This window comes from Xenopus laevis, chromosome 2L (assembly GCF_017654675.1).
Source record: "Xenopus laevis strain J_2021 chromosome 2L, Xenopus_laevis_v10.1, whole genome shotgun sequence".
NCBI lineage: Eukaryota > Metazoa > Chordata > Amphibia > Anura > Pipidae > Xenopus > Xenopus laevis.
This window is the reverse complement of record NC_054373.1, coordinates 157,037,764-157,050,931: the sequence shown is the minus strand read 5'-3', so window position 1 is coordinate 157,050,931 and position 13,168 is coordinate 157,037,764. Positions and strand designations below refer to the sequence as shown.

Genomic DNA, 13,168 nt, shown 5'->3' with positions numbered 1-13,168 from the left:
AGAGGTGAGTGGTCATCTGTTGGCCTATGTTTATCCGCAGGGTGAGAAACAGCCTGGTCTAACTGTAGCTTTAGGAGTGTGCTTAGCACTACTAGAATAATATAACACAAAATGGCAATAAATCATTGAATTGTATGCCTTATCTAGTCTGGTATTACCATCAGGAAATATGAAACTTCAAAATGTCCTTGTTAGGTAATAATAGTATTAGTTATCAAATAGTTCTGGTAAAAGTCTTTGCTACACTGCCTTAGAATTTGTATTCATCCGTTGATGACCACCGGGAATTACCTTGTAATTAGCCCACTTGGACATTCATTCTGATACTGTTGCGATTGTAGCATGACTTGCTGCCTTGTGAAATGATGGTTCTTATGCTCCATCCAAGTCAGACTGTGATGCTTAATTGTTTTGTTGTTAAAGAGATAGAGACACCAGAGATTAAACTTTTTTTTTACTTCTATCATAACAATGTCTTTGCATACTATTTATAATTTTGCCATAAAAGTATTTTCCCTATGCGTTTACATTACCTATCTGATCCCCTATGTTCCTCTATGAGGGAGCTGCCATATTTGTGCAGCAATAGGGGCAGCCATTCAAAGGAGAAAAGGCTCAGGTTACACAGCAGATAAGCTCTGTAGAACATAATGGAGTTATCTGTTATCCACTATTTAACCTGTGTCATATAGCCTTTTTAAACATTTCTGCCATAGCTACACAGCATGTTTATATGAACTGTTTTGTCGAAGTATGGGAATCACATACAGCGTGTGATTCCCATACTTCGACAAAACTGTGATTTATAAGAGGAGGCCAGTGACGGAGCTTCCAGGGAAACACATAGTCTGGCTATACAAAAAGTGCGGCTAATGAGGGTAAACCTACTATAGAGACAGATGTTTATATGAACTATAGTAGTGTTGCAGGGCAACATTACATTATATTTTTATTACTTACTTTAAAAAAAGTCATTTTTTGGTGCTACTATTCCTTTAATACAGAGGCTCACATTTAGAAGACTCAAAACATGACCATTTTATCCAGATCATGTTTTTCATTTATGGGGTTGCCTAAGTCTTCAATTGTTGTTTTGAATGTATATCTCCATGCCCTGTCATTTTCAGGACAATCACCAACGTCTTTGAGCCCAGTGCTTGTAAGCTTGCGGTGGATCATGTACTTGGCAGTCAGACATATCTGACCTTTACATCTTAATGGTCTAACGAGATTGGTTTGGCCTGATGTTTGGCATTGTAAAACTGGAGGTTGCAGGAATATATGAAGATGCAAAGGCATACAGTACTGAAGGAGGTTTAATGAGCAATGTTCGCAGTTGTTGCAGCTGCAAAGCAGCCATAGTACTTAGAAGGGTTTGTGCCAGGATAAAAGCTTGAGTGCAACCATGTGTATCCATACTTGTAGTAATCTGGTCTTTGTTGCTGGACAAAATGTCTACTTTTTGCTGAAACTGCACCTGAACATTTTTTTGTAAACTCATGATTTTTTGATGCACTTTGCTCTCTATGTCTCAGACCCACTTTATAGTCACTAGTACGCTTCACTGGATCCTCTGGGGCACATGAAGCTGCAATGCTTTGCAGCTCCACCGAGTCTCACCCTTCTACATCTGTCTTATATACTTGCAGCCTTGCCAAAGCTGCAGCATCTTCCCTTACCTTCTTCAGAATTTCTGATCCAACCAGTTTACAATGTTCTGCTTGAATGTGTGCCTGTTTGTAAGATTGTTCTGCCTGCATTTCTGCTATTTCTGCCTGCATCTTAGCTTGCAACTGTGTCTGCACTGCCTTAAGCATAACCTCCTTTACAGATGAGTTTGTTATTGATTTTGCAGCCTCTGCATCTGCACGTGCTTAAATAAGTCCACTACAAGGCAGTCATTTGATCGCCATAACAAGCATAAACAAGCTGCATTGCCAGATTGAAAACAACCTTCCATTAACAGGTTCCAAAAAAATCTTAAGACAAATCAATCTTTTCGAGATAGATGAAACTCCACATATTTATAACAGTTTTTAGAAATTATACCAGTTTATCAAATAATGCAGAACTGAGCAAATCATTAGCCAAGTTGCATTCTGACTCATACTCCAAAAGGTTGATTAACAGTTCTGCAACAGTTACTAGAGGACATGAGCATCAATGAAAAAAGAAGCAATAATATATAACAGAGGGCAGGTGATAAGTCTTTGTTTAACCAAAGATAAGCAGAATTGTAACCTTTACTTTCAAGTAAGTTTTACGTTTTATGTTGTTGCAAATTGCTTTACATTGAAAACCCAGTTACTTCAGATAGGAGTCTCACATTAGCTTTGGGATAAGCCTGAGTCAGTTTATGACTACCTCCAGGGTGTTAAAGCACAGGAGTGCACTGCAGATGTTAAACTCATGCAGGAAAGAGAAGGTTTTATGTCGTAGGGAAAAAGGAACTTCTTCAACGATTCCGCCTTCAGTAATTGATAGTAAGGAAATGTAAAGTAAAAAAAGCACTTTCAGCAGTCACTTACTCACAAAGGAAAGGGGCCTTTCGATGATTAATTCCTTGATCTTTAATAAAAGATTGATCCCATTTAATGTAATCTGAAGGATACTGTATTTCAAAATTAACTTCACACCCTAGACTAAACAAATAATGATGGAAATATATACAGGTACAGGAGCTGTTTTCAAAAATCCTCAGAACCTGGGGTTTTCTGGATAACAGATAATAATAATCCATAATTTGGACCTTCATACCTACTAGAAAATCATGTAAACATTAAATAAACCCAATAGGTATGGATTAACTATATCTTAGTTTGGATCAAGTACAAGGTACTGTTTTATCATTACAGAGGAAAAGGAAATCATTTTAAAAAATTTGCATTATTTGGATAAAATGCGGAAGACAGCCTTTCCATAATTTGGAGCTTTCTGTATAATGGCTGTCCGGTTAACGGATCCCATACCTGTATATCCCACACTGAGCTCGAATGCAAAAGTCACTTCAATATCAGGGTCCAATGTCTGATTAAACATTAGTGACCTCAGTTGTGAGTAAACCTGTTGCACTATTAAAGTAACATGCCGCAAAATGGCTCTACACTAAATCAAGTAAAAAAACAAAAACTACCGTAGTTAATGTGAGACTGTTAACGAACAACATAAATGATTGCATGTAAAAAACAATATATGACCAGTATGGCAGCACAATCAGAATGCAGTATGCAGATAGTATCAAACATGTGAACATAGTTGAAAGATTCTCTTTCACATTTAAACCAAGTTCATGGTCATTATGAAGCTGTATAACACCTAATACATTATACATAATCAAATCACTTCCAATCAGGCCCAGACTAGCAAGACTAGTAGATTTTTGCCAGCGGGGTGCTGTGATGCCATAATAAACAGTCATTATTTAGTGAATAGTAGGGGGTTGTTTGGACTTCTGTGCTCCTGAAATGCCAGGGTCTATTTTGAATCCCAATTTGGGCCTTTTTTTCAATTAATTAGTATCTGGAATACTTTTTCGCACCATAATATGCTATGGGAAGCTAGTAGGAATACACATAGGCCGAAACCCCTGATTCATTCGAGAAAGATTTGGCCAACTACCAAACTGAATCTGAATCCTAATTTGCAAATGCAAATTAATGGTGGGAAGGTGAAAACATTTTTTACTTTACGTGGTTTCCCTCTCTGCCCCTAATTTGAATATGCAATTCCTGCTGAAAATGGCCGAATCCTGGCCGAATCCCGAACCAAATCCTGTATTCGGTGCATCCCTAGAAGATAGTGACATAGCAAGTTAAAGTGGTTTTTCACCTTTTCAGTTCAGTTGGTTTCAGATAATTCACCAGAAATAAAGACTTTTTCCAATTACTTTCTATTTTCTATGTGTGACTGTTTTTCTAATAGTGTCAAAGTGTCATTTTTCACCTACTAAAGCAGCTCTGTGAGGGGGGGTCTCTGACCCTGTAAACTGTTGATACGTTTCTTATATTGGGCCTGCTGAGCAAAATCCCTGAGTTTTATTAAAAAGCTGTTAGAATTGATACAATGGTTGCTAATACTCAAGAGATGGAGACAGTTTAGCGTCTGCACCTGAAATGACTGATCTGCCAGACTCAAACACCAGAGACACGAACATTAAACGTTAAACTTAGATTTGGTAAAAATGGTAGAAAATAATGGAAAGTAAATGAAAAAAGACTTTATTTGTGGTGAACAATCTGACAACAACTGAACTTAAAAAAGTCTTTGGAAAGCGAACAACCCCCTTAAATTGAAAGACACACATCCATCAAGTACAAACTTTTAAGTCTACATACAGTAAAACCTGCCTAACTGCGAGTTGATCTAGAGGAAGACAAAAAAAAAACCCATCTGAAGTCTTTCCAATTTAAGGGGAAAAAAATCCTTCCTGACTCCAAGATGGTAGTCAGACCAGTCCCTGGATCAACTTGTACTATGAGCTATTTCCCATAACCCTGTATTCCCTCACTTGCTAAACACCATCCAACCCCTTCTTAAAGCTATCTAATGTATCAGCCAAATTATTATTATTATTATTTTACAAATTCAATAGCAGACAGAAAAACAGAAACTTCATTATTTATATAATTGTGTTCAGATGGAATTTCAGAAAGGGATAAGTGATGATAGGCTGTAACACACATGGCTGGTGGCCAATTAGAGAGACATCCCTATACCTCTACTGTTACTCTACACATTCAGACAGTTACAGAGAAACCTTTTTAAAACCATGTACTCACAATGCCTGGTACATAGAAATGAAATAGTCACAGCAATACAAGAGTGGCATTGGCTAATAAACATGCCATACACATCCAGCCAGCAATTGCAGATTTACATATTCCCAGCACATGTAAATATCCCATATACACTCAGCTACAATTGAAAACTCATCACTAGGTCGTTTTCCTTGTCTTTAAGATGCTAATAGCATCAGCATCCCTAGAGCAATCGCGTTTTCGTATTGATGTTTGAACGGCAATATTTTTTTTTCCCTCTGAAATCATGGCATCACAGTGCCCATAACCACCCTCTACTGCCACCCATGGTTGGCACTGGGCAATTGTTTTGCAATTCCTGTCTAAATACAAGTACTTGCTTAGAAAAACAGTTCTTTTTTCCAGTTTTGCCAGAGAGATATTGCCCAGGGATTGGCTATTTTTTTCTGGAACCAGCAGCATGCTGGATTCATGAGACTGGTATCTGAACTGGTACTGCCTCATCTCCTTTTTTCCCTAGAGAGCAGGATGTCAAACTAGGGTAGAACTCATATAAAAGTGCCATTAGTGATCTCCAACCAGTGGCTTGTGAGCTTATAAGCAGGTGTCTATTTTTTAATTCCTTGGTTGCATAAAAACCACAGGTACTGCCAAACATAGCCTCCTTTAGACTGCCAGTTCATCAAATGGCCAATCACAGCCTTTATTTGGCATTCCAAAGATAATTTGCATGCTTTTGTTGCTCCCAAATCCTTTTACAATTGAATGTGGCTCACAGGGAAAAAAAGGTTTGAGCAGCCGGATGAAAGAGATAACAAAGGCCAACTAAACAAAAGCCAACAGTGACACCATCAGTTTGCAGTCTGCTTCTATGAAGCAAAACTAGTGATGTCATAAGGGGTCTTAAAGTAACCACTGCAGAGATGAGTGCAAGCACATGCTGTTAGTAGAACCAATACAATGTGTTTTAGGCAGTTTTTTTTGAAAGCTTGGGGCCAACAAGATTAATGTAGTCCCTAGATGCGATGTTTTATCTAGCTGGACTAATGTCTGCAAGTCTCCTGTATGGAGCCCAGGAGTCTAATTCTCTATATTACTGATCACGGTTACTTGAAATAAGGATGCACCGAATAGAGGATTTGGTTCGGGATTCGGCCTTTTTTAGGAGGATTCAGATTCAGTCAAATCCTTCTGCCAGGCCAAACTGAATCCGAATCCTAATTTGCATATGCAAATTAGTGGCAGGGAGGGAAATAGCGAGACTTTTTGTCACAAAATAAGGAAGTAAAATTTTTCCACCTCCCCCTAATTTGCATATTCAAATTAGGATTCGGATTCGCTTCGGTATTTGGCCGTATCTTTCGCTAAGGATTGGGGGGTTTGGCCGAATCCAAAATAGTGGATTTGTTGCATCCATTCCTGAAATAACACAATGTCACTGGCAGCAGGTTCGTTTCTACTGCACTGTTTACTGTAGCAATCATTTGGCAGCTTCAGCAGTTGCAATAAGGAAACAATTCCAGAGCACTACTTTTACTTCCAAAAAACAGATTTAATGTTTAACATGGACGACCAATTTAGCTTTACATGAAAATATTTTATATTCAGTACCTCTTCATGTATCTAAACTTAGAGAAGGCAATGGAAATGATTAATGAAAGGTATAGAAGATATCAGCTTTGTGTGTTGCTGCACATGAACACTGGTTCAAAATTTTGCTGTAGTCACTGTGTTGATCTCGCAACATGGAGAGAATATGCTTCTTAACCAGTGTGAGATTAATAGTGCTAGAGACAGTCTGCTTACCATGCTAGTTTCAATGCACAGACTGCAAGACGCAACCGATATAAATTAGTAGTCACATGCACACTTAACAACTGACTCTGAATAGACAGGAATCTGGTCCAAATGAACCAAACACAATACCAATAATTGACGCCCAAAACACAGGTTAAAAATGGTTCAAAAATGTCTTTATTCAAAGTTCTTGTTTCTGTATGCCATGTGCTAAACTGATCAGTCCAGCAGCCATGTCTAACAAACTGTATTGTACAGCAATAATGATTTGTTCATAGCTGATTTAGCTGCACTTGCGTTTTTTCCTTCCCAGTCAACAAACGATTTTAAGGGTACTGGTAAATGAGGACATGAGTCGTCCTCATGATTAATCTCCTTTTCTGCGGACTAGTCTCCTATAAATGCTTTCACACCGGCAATAATGTGAATTGCAGGTGGGAAAACATACAGAGTTTTGTTTTCTGAAATCGCCTGAAGTTACCTCGCAAGGAAAATGAAGTACTGTGTATGTTTTACTACCGGCAATTTAATTGCTGGTAAGAAAGCATTTTTTGGAGCTATGTCACCCGCTGTATCGCAGGGTGTCTGCCATAGCCCTAAAGTAGTCTTCCCAATCTGTGGGGCTGGGAACCATGGGAGCTTGAAGAAGTCAGGGGGCACTCAACCGGAAGGCAATTTAAGGTGAGATATGAAGAAAATGCCTATTTGCTTTCTTGAAGGTGAAGAAGGGTGATATCTGAGGTGAAAACACATTTGCTGTCCCAGAACTTCTTGGAACTGAGACTGAATGAAGGAAGTACAAAAGGAGAGGTATTGGGCACTCAGAAAGACTTGACAAGGGCCGCCAAAAATAAAGTTAAAAGTTTAATATTTATTGTAGAGAACAGTATTTCCATTGGCCCTATGCGTTTTGTGCCCCCTAGGGCACTTATCTGTGACCAAGTTATGAGCCAGTGGGGGCCGCCTTTGAACCAGGCTGGACATCAAAGGGGAGTGAAACCACTGGTTTAATGTGTCTACTTTCAGTGTCATCTCAGACATTAGTGTGCAGATGAAGTTGGGCAGGAGAAAGGTAATGTGTAAGGACTACGGTATAATGAAAGTCAAGGGAGACTTAGTTCCCCCTAAAGTGACCAACTGCAATGTATTGGCATAGAACCATATCTCAGCCTAAAAAACAGCTAGGATGAGATTTTTGAGACAGTCCTAGTTCTCTCCTAGATAATTCTGAAAGCTCAGCCTGAAGGTCAGTTAGGGTGAGACTTGTGTATGAATTCCTATTTGCTGTCCTAGATATTACTGGAAATCTAGTTATGTATCTGTAACCTTGCAATGAGCTCAGGGGCCCTGACAAAGTGCTAAACTTGAACCACAAGTCAGGAACACACTGGCAGTAACATCAGGCCATTATCAATCTTCTTCTCTAGTTGGGTAGGGCATATGTACTTGGATTCTCTGGTAGGGTCATTGCCATCGGTGTTGACAAATGAAAATGAAATCACATATCACCTAGGGCAGCTTCATGCTGAGGTTTAAATACGGACATACATTGTCTAAAATGTTTATAGAGTAAGCATCACAGCACTAATTAAGTGCAATCAGCTTAGACAATGGTTTGAAGTGTGAAACTTGCCTAGTAACTCATAGGAACCAATCAGTAGATAACATTTATTGGTCAGCTATTTGAACACAAACACCAGATTGGTTGCTATGAGTTACTAGATGTGGCATCTAGTAACCCATAGCAACCAGCCAGATAGTTTGAAGTCTCTAACCACTATTTATCTACATATATCTATAGAATGCAGCACCTTCTGCAGCCAAATTCATAGTGTTCATTCTACTTGAATCTTAAAGCCACAACATTTTAAAGCTTTATGACCACCATGCATTGGGCAAATTGCAATTTTTGGTTATGTCAATATGTACGCAAACTTGTGCCCATTTAAATGTACTTTCAGTTGTAAATAAGGCTTCACTTTTCTGGTCAACTGCAATTTTGGGGCATTTTCTCATATTTTAAATATAAAATTTGTGTGCAGATTTGTTTTGTATTTAGTGAAAAGTTCAGAATTTGTCTGAATCCAAAAATGGATCGCTGCTGTGCCTTGGCATCTTCCTGACCCCCACCACATGAATAAATAATGTGTATTGAAGAAGATACGAGCTGTCACGGAGAGACAGAGGGCTCAGCACTAAGGGGTATTTGTAGCAGGGGCCCATGCTGGTGGCGGAGAGGAGTCGAGGCCCAGGGGGTGTGTGGTAGTGGTGTGCAGTCAAGAAATTCGCAATACCGCACCCTACCCTAATCCGCCCCCAGCCCATCCTTTCCCTCTATTTATAAATCCACACCCCTCAGTGACGTCACAATAGGGGCGGAAGCAAGTCTATAAATCTGGGGGCTGGAAGTCAGCAGGATTTTGTGCAGGAACCGGCCTGAACCTCCTGACCCGCGGGGTTTCATGCTGTGGCAACACATCATTCTGGGCTCCAATGGGCACCCATGGGCACCCTCGCAGCTCCTGAGACTCCTGACCCTATCAACAGCCCTGTGAGATGACTCTAAGCAAGACAAAGCCCCCAGGGAGCCTTCATATATTGCTGAACGTCAACATTAAAAACATCACGCAGACAGAAAAAGACAATACTGATAATAAAACATTACTAAATCAACAAATATTGACATGTCCATGTAAAAGGAGGTATTTGTGCATATCAGGTAAATTTGAGAATCAGACATTATTCATACAAAGATGATAAAACAAGTTACATTCTCATTATACTTATCGTCTGCTTTTTTTTTTTGCATTACCTTTAATCACCAATATAGATTATGAATTGCCATAAATACAGCATCGCATACACCATACAGTTAATAGCCTATTGATCGGCATTAGGAATCTGACAGCTCCTAAAAACTCTCTGAAATACCGATTCTTTAGGATCCTGGCCTAACGGCCATTGTTTACATTGGGAACAGATCACAAAGGGGAGTATTTACTAAAACTCGAGTTTATCTCATTTTTATTATTAAAACAAAGTCAACCTAACTCCTTTAATTCTTTTAGAAAAAGTTGTTGTGAAAAAAACGTTGCAAAATATTTGTGCATAAATTAGAATTTTAATTCGATTGTAATTCATATTGACCCTCCCGAAAACACAACTTTATCAAATTGTCGCAGTGAAAACTCGACTTATGATTATTGAAAAAAACCAGAGTGGATCACAATGTCAAGAAACATCTGCTGTTGACTTATACATGACTTCGACAGGTTTGAGTATTTTTCAGATTCAGATTTTTAGAAACTTTGAGTTTTTTTCTCTAAAAATTCAAGTTTCCCCTTTAAAAACTTGACCAAAAAAAATTGAGGTTTAATAAATGGGCCCTAAAAAGTTATATGGGATTAATCAACTACTGCAGAACTACAGCTCCTAGTATTCCTCCCTGCCAGTATTAGCAACTCAGATGTACTACTTCCAGTTCTGCAATTACCTAGTACAAGTATTTCATTCATTACCACTGCCTTGGCACGAGTTCAAACCTGTATACGGTATGTGTCTTGTGGCATGGCATGATGCATAACTGTTGTTAGGAATATTGGGCCAGAATCAAATCAATGAGAAAAGGGTTTATCAAGTTAAAAGTCATGGACGAGATTCAATTTTAGATGTAATTCAATTCAGAAAAACTTATCATGTGAAAACTCTATTGAAGTCTATAGGGAAAAACTGGAACTGAATTTGGAGACAAGTTTTTTCTCCTCGAATTGAATCTCGTCCTTGAATTTTCACGTGATAAACCGTGAGATAACTTTTACTCACTGAATTAAATGTGGCCCATTATGTCATAATTATACAGATACATACACAGTTATGATTGGGTGTACAAATTAAGCAAATCAATTAAAATGTCACTGTAATCTGCACACAGGGCACACCCAGTGGTGACTACTGTACATAATCAGCTGTATGCAGAATGTTAGCTGTTGTTGAACCAATATCTAAAGAGCCACAGCCTGAGGATGCCCTACTTATATCTGCTGCTCCAGGCCACAAAGTCTAGTCCCTTGCCAGCTGCTGCTATCCTGAAACATATAGACACTAATGGCCCAAGTCATTCCAGTGTCACAATTCATCTCATATGTACTATCCCACAGCAACACTCCCTTCCCAGAGACTATTATCCCACTGTTACTATAGACACCATCTCTCCCTACTATACCTGCTATCCCACAGTCACAGTTCCTTCCCAGAGTCTATTATCCCACTTTTACTATAGGCACCATCCCTCCCTACTATACCTGCTATGCTATCCCACAGTCACAGTCCCTTCCCAGAGACTATTATCCCACTGTTACTATAGGCACCATCTCTCCCTACTATACCTGCTATCCCACAGTCACAGTCCCTTCCCAGAGACTATTATCCCACTGTTACTATAGACACCATCTCTCCCTACTATACCTGCTATCCACAGTCACACTCCCTTCCCAGAGACTATTATCCCACTGTTACTATAGGCACCATCTCTCCCTACTATACCTGCTATCCCACAGTCACACTCCCTTCCCAGAGACTATTATCCCACTGCTACTATAGACACCATCTCTCCCTACTATACCTGCTCCAGGTGCACTCTGCCAATGAGGCGAGCTGAGCCGCTCACCTCAGGCGGCAGCGCCAGAAAGGATTCCAGGGGCAGCAAAAAGCCGCTCCTGCACGTTTAAGAGCCGAATTTCCAGTTTTTAAATCTGCAATAGTGTTCCTGCCTCCTCTCCCGACAGGTAAGCCGGTGAGGGGGGCGGCATTGCAGGAGCAGAATCGGCGCTGACCTGCTCCCACAGCCAGATTCCCTTCCCAGAGACTATTATCCCCACTTCTTCTGAGGGTGCTGCCAGCACATTAATGAGCTGTGTTGCTGAGCTTTCCAGCATGTTATTGCTCCCACTCTGCAGAGCTCCGGCCATTCCACCCAACTAAAGACAGCTGCTCTAGTGAGAGCTGCAGAAACATCTGCTCTGTGTTTCACAAACTAGTTGGAAAACTACTCAAAGAACGTGATAAGGGAAACAAGCTGACAATATAAATGAAGAGAGGAAGTCATGGGGTTATAAATGTATTATTATCTGCATATATTATCTGTGTCTGTTTGAAAGGCAGAATGTTTACCAATAGATTTAGCACTAATACACAGTATGGAACGGAACCCTCTCGCTTTGAATGGGACCTTCTACTTAAGACACATCTGCCTCCTTTACTACCAAATAAACCCACTTTGTACCACACATGGCTGATGCCCAATCAGAGCGGCACGCCTCCACACTTCTACTGTTACACACACAATGAGAAGTGCTACACACCCAGACGGTTAAGGGGGAAACACTTTGTAAATCCATATACAGCAGGTGCTGCTCTACCCATTACAGACACAGCGCTTGATGGGCTCACTGTGCCCGCCACATAGGAATAGTCCCAGACACACAAGAGTGGCATTCGCTAATAAACATGCCATACACATCCAGCCAGCAAGTGCAGATTTACATATTCCACGGCGGTGCATGTAAATAATCCATATACAAATGCAAACTCATCACGGGCTCATCACAGACCCCAGCGCCAACTCTACATACAGAATATTGCCATTTATATGCAGCTATATGTCAGTGTACAAGTCAATAGTATCACAGAGCTGAAATAATGTTCATTTTGGAAGTGGAGCAGATCCAGGGACTTGCAGGCAGGTGAATGGGGCATGGCAGCTGTACAGGCATGCTGTGGGCACACACTCAGTCAGTCACAGTTGTCACTTGCACAGATTCTACTTGGAGCATCTTATATATACACACACAGCACAATGACACATATGTGCAGTCACATACACACACACATGGACAAACAGTCACACACGCATTGCAATATGGACATACACAGTATATAGCGGTTGTACAACATGTGGGAGACATGAGCGCTCCACCACTCACCTGCAGGCAGGGCCAGTCTGACAAGACTCTGCACTGATGAGACGGCTCACATACAGCTCCCCCGCTCACCGCAGAGACACACAAGCGAAGCCCCCCACACCTCAGTACCGCAGAGTGTGACAGGAGACAGCACACAGTCTCTCAGTATCAGTATGTCAGTATCAGTCTCTCAGTATCAGTATGTCAGTATCAGTCTCTCAGTATCAGTATGTCAGTATCAGTCTCTCAGTATCAGTATGTCAGTATCAGTCTCTCAGTATCAGTATGTCAGTATCAGTCTCTCAGTATCAGTATGTCAGTATCAGTATGTCAGTATCAGTCTCTCAGTATCAGTATGTCAGTATCAGTATGTCAGTGAGTATCAGTGTGTGTGTGTCAGTGAGCGCCTGTGTGTGCTGCTGCTGCTGCTGCTGCTGGTGCTGGAGATGCTGCTGCTGCTTCTACCCCTCATGTCTCTCCTCCACTGTGACTGCTGTGTGTGTGTGTGAGAGAGTCTGTCCCCTCTGTGCGTCTGCATCTCTCTTGCTCACCATGTCTGTGTGTGTGTGAGTGTGTCTGTGAGCCCGGCTCCCTTCCCCCAAAGCCAGCTGCTCCCCCATAGCTCTCTTTCAGGAATCATATTAGGACAAACAC

The 13,168-nt window shown here is 40.6% G+C and overlaps 1 protein-coding gene across 1 annotated transcript in view; it reads right to left on the bottom strand.

The window, feature by feature from the left end:
• Positions 1 to 12,744, bottom strand: part of LOC101027277 (acid-sensing ion channel 1) — a 134,641-nt gene extending 121,897 nt beyond the window's left edge. Inside the window, exon 1 of the mRNA XM_018247597.2 lies at positions 12,536 to 12,744. The gene's annotated coding sequence lies outside the window, so the exon portion shown is untranslated. The remainder of the gene's footprint in view (positions 1 to 12,535) is intronic.
• Positions 12,745 to 13,168: the final 424 nt, after the last annotated feature.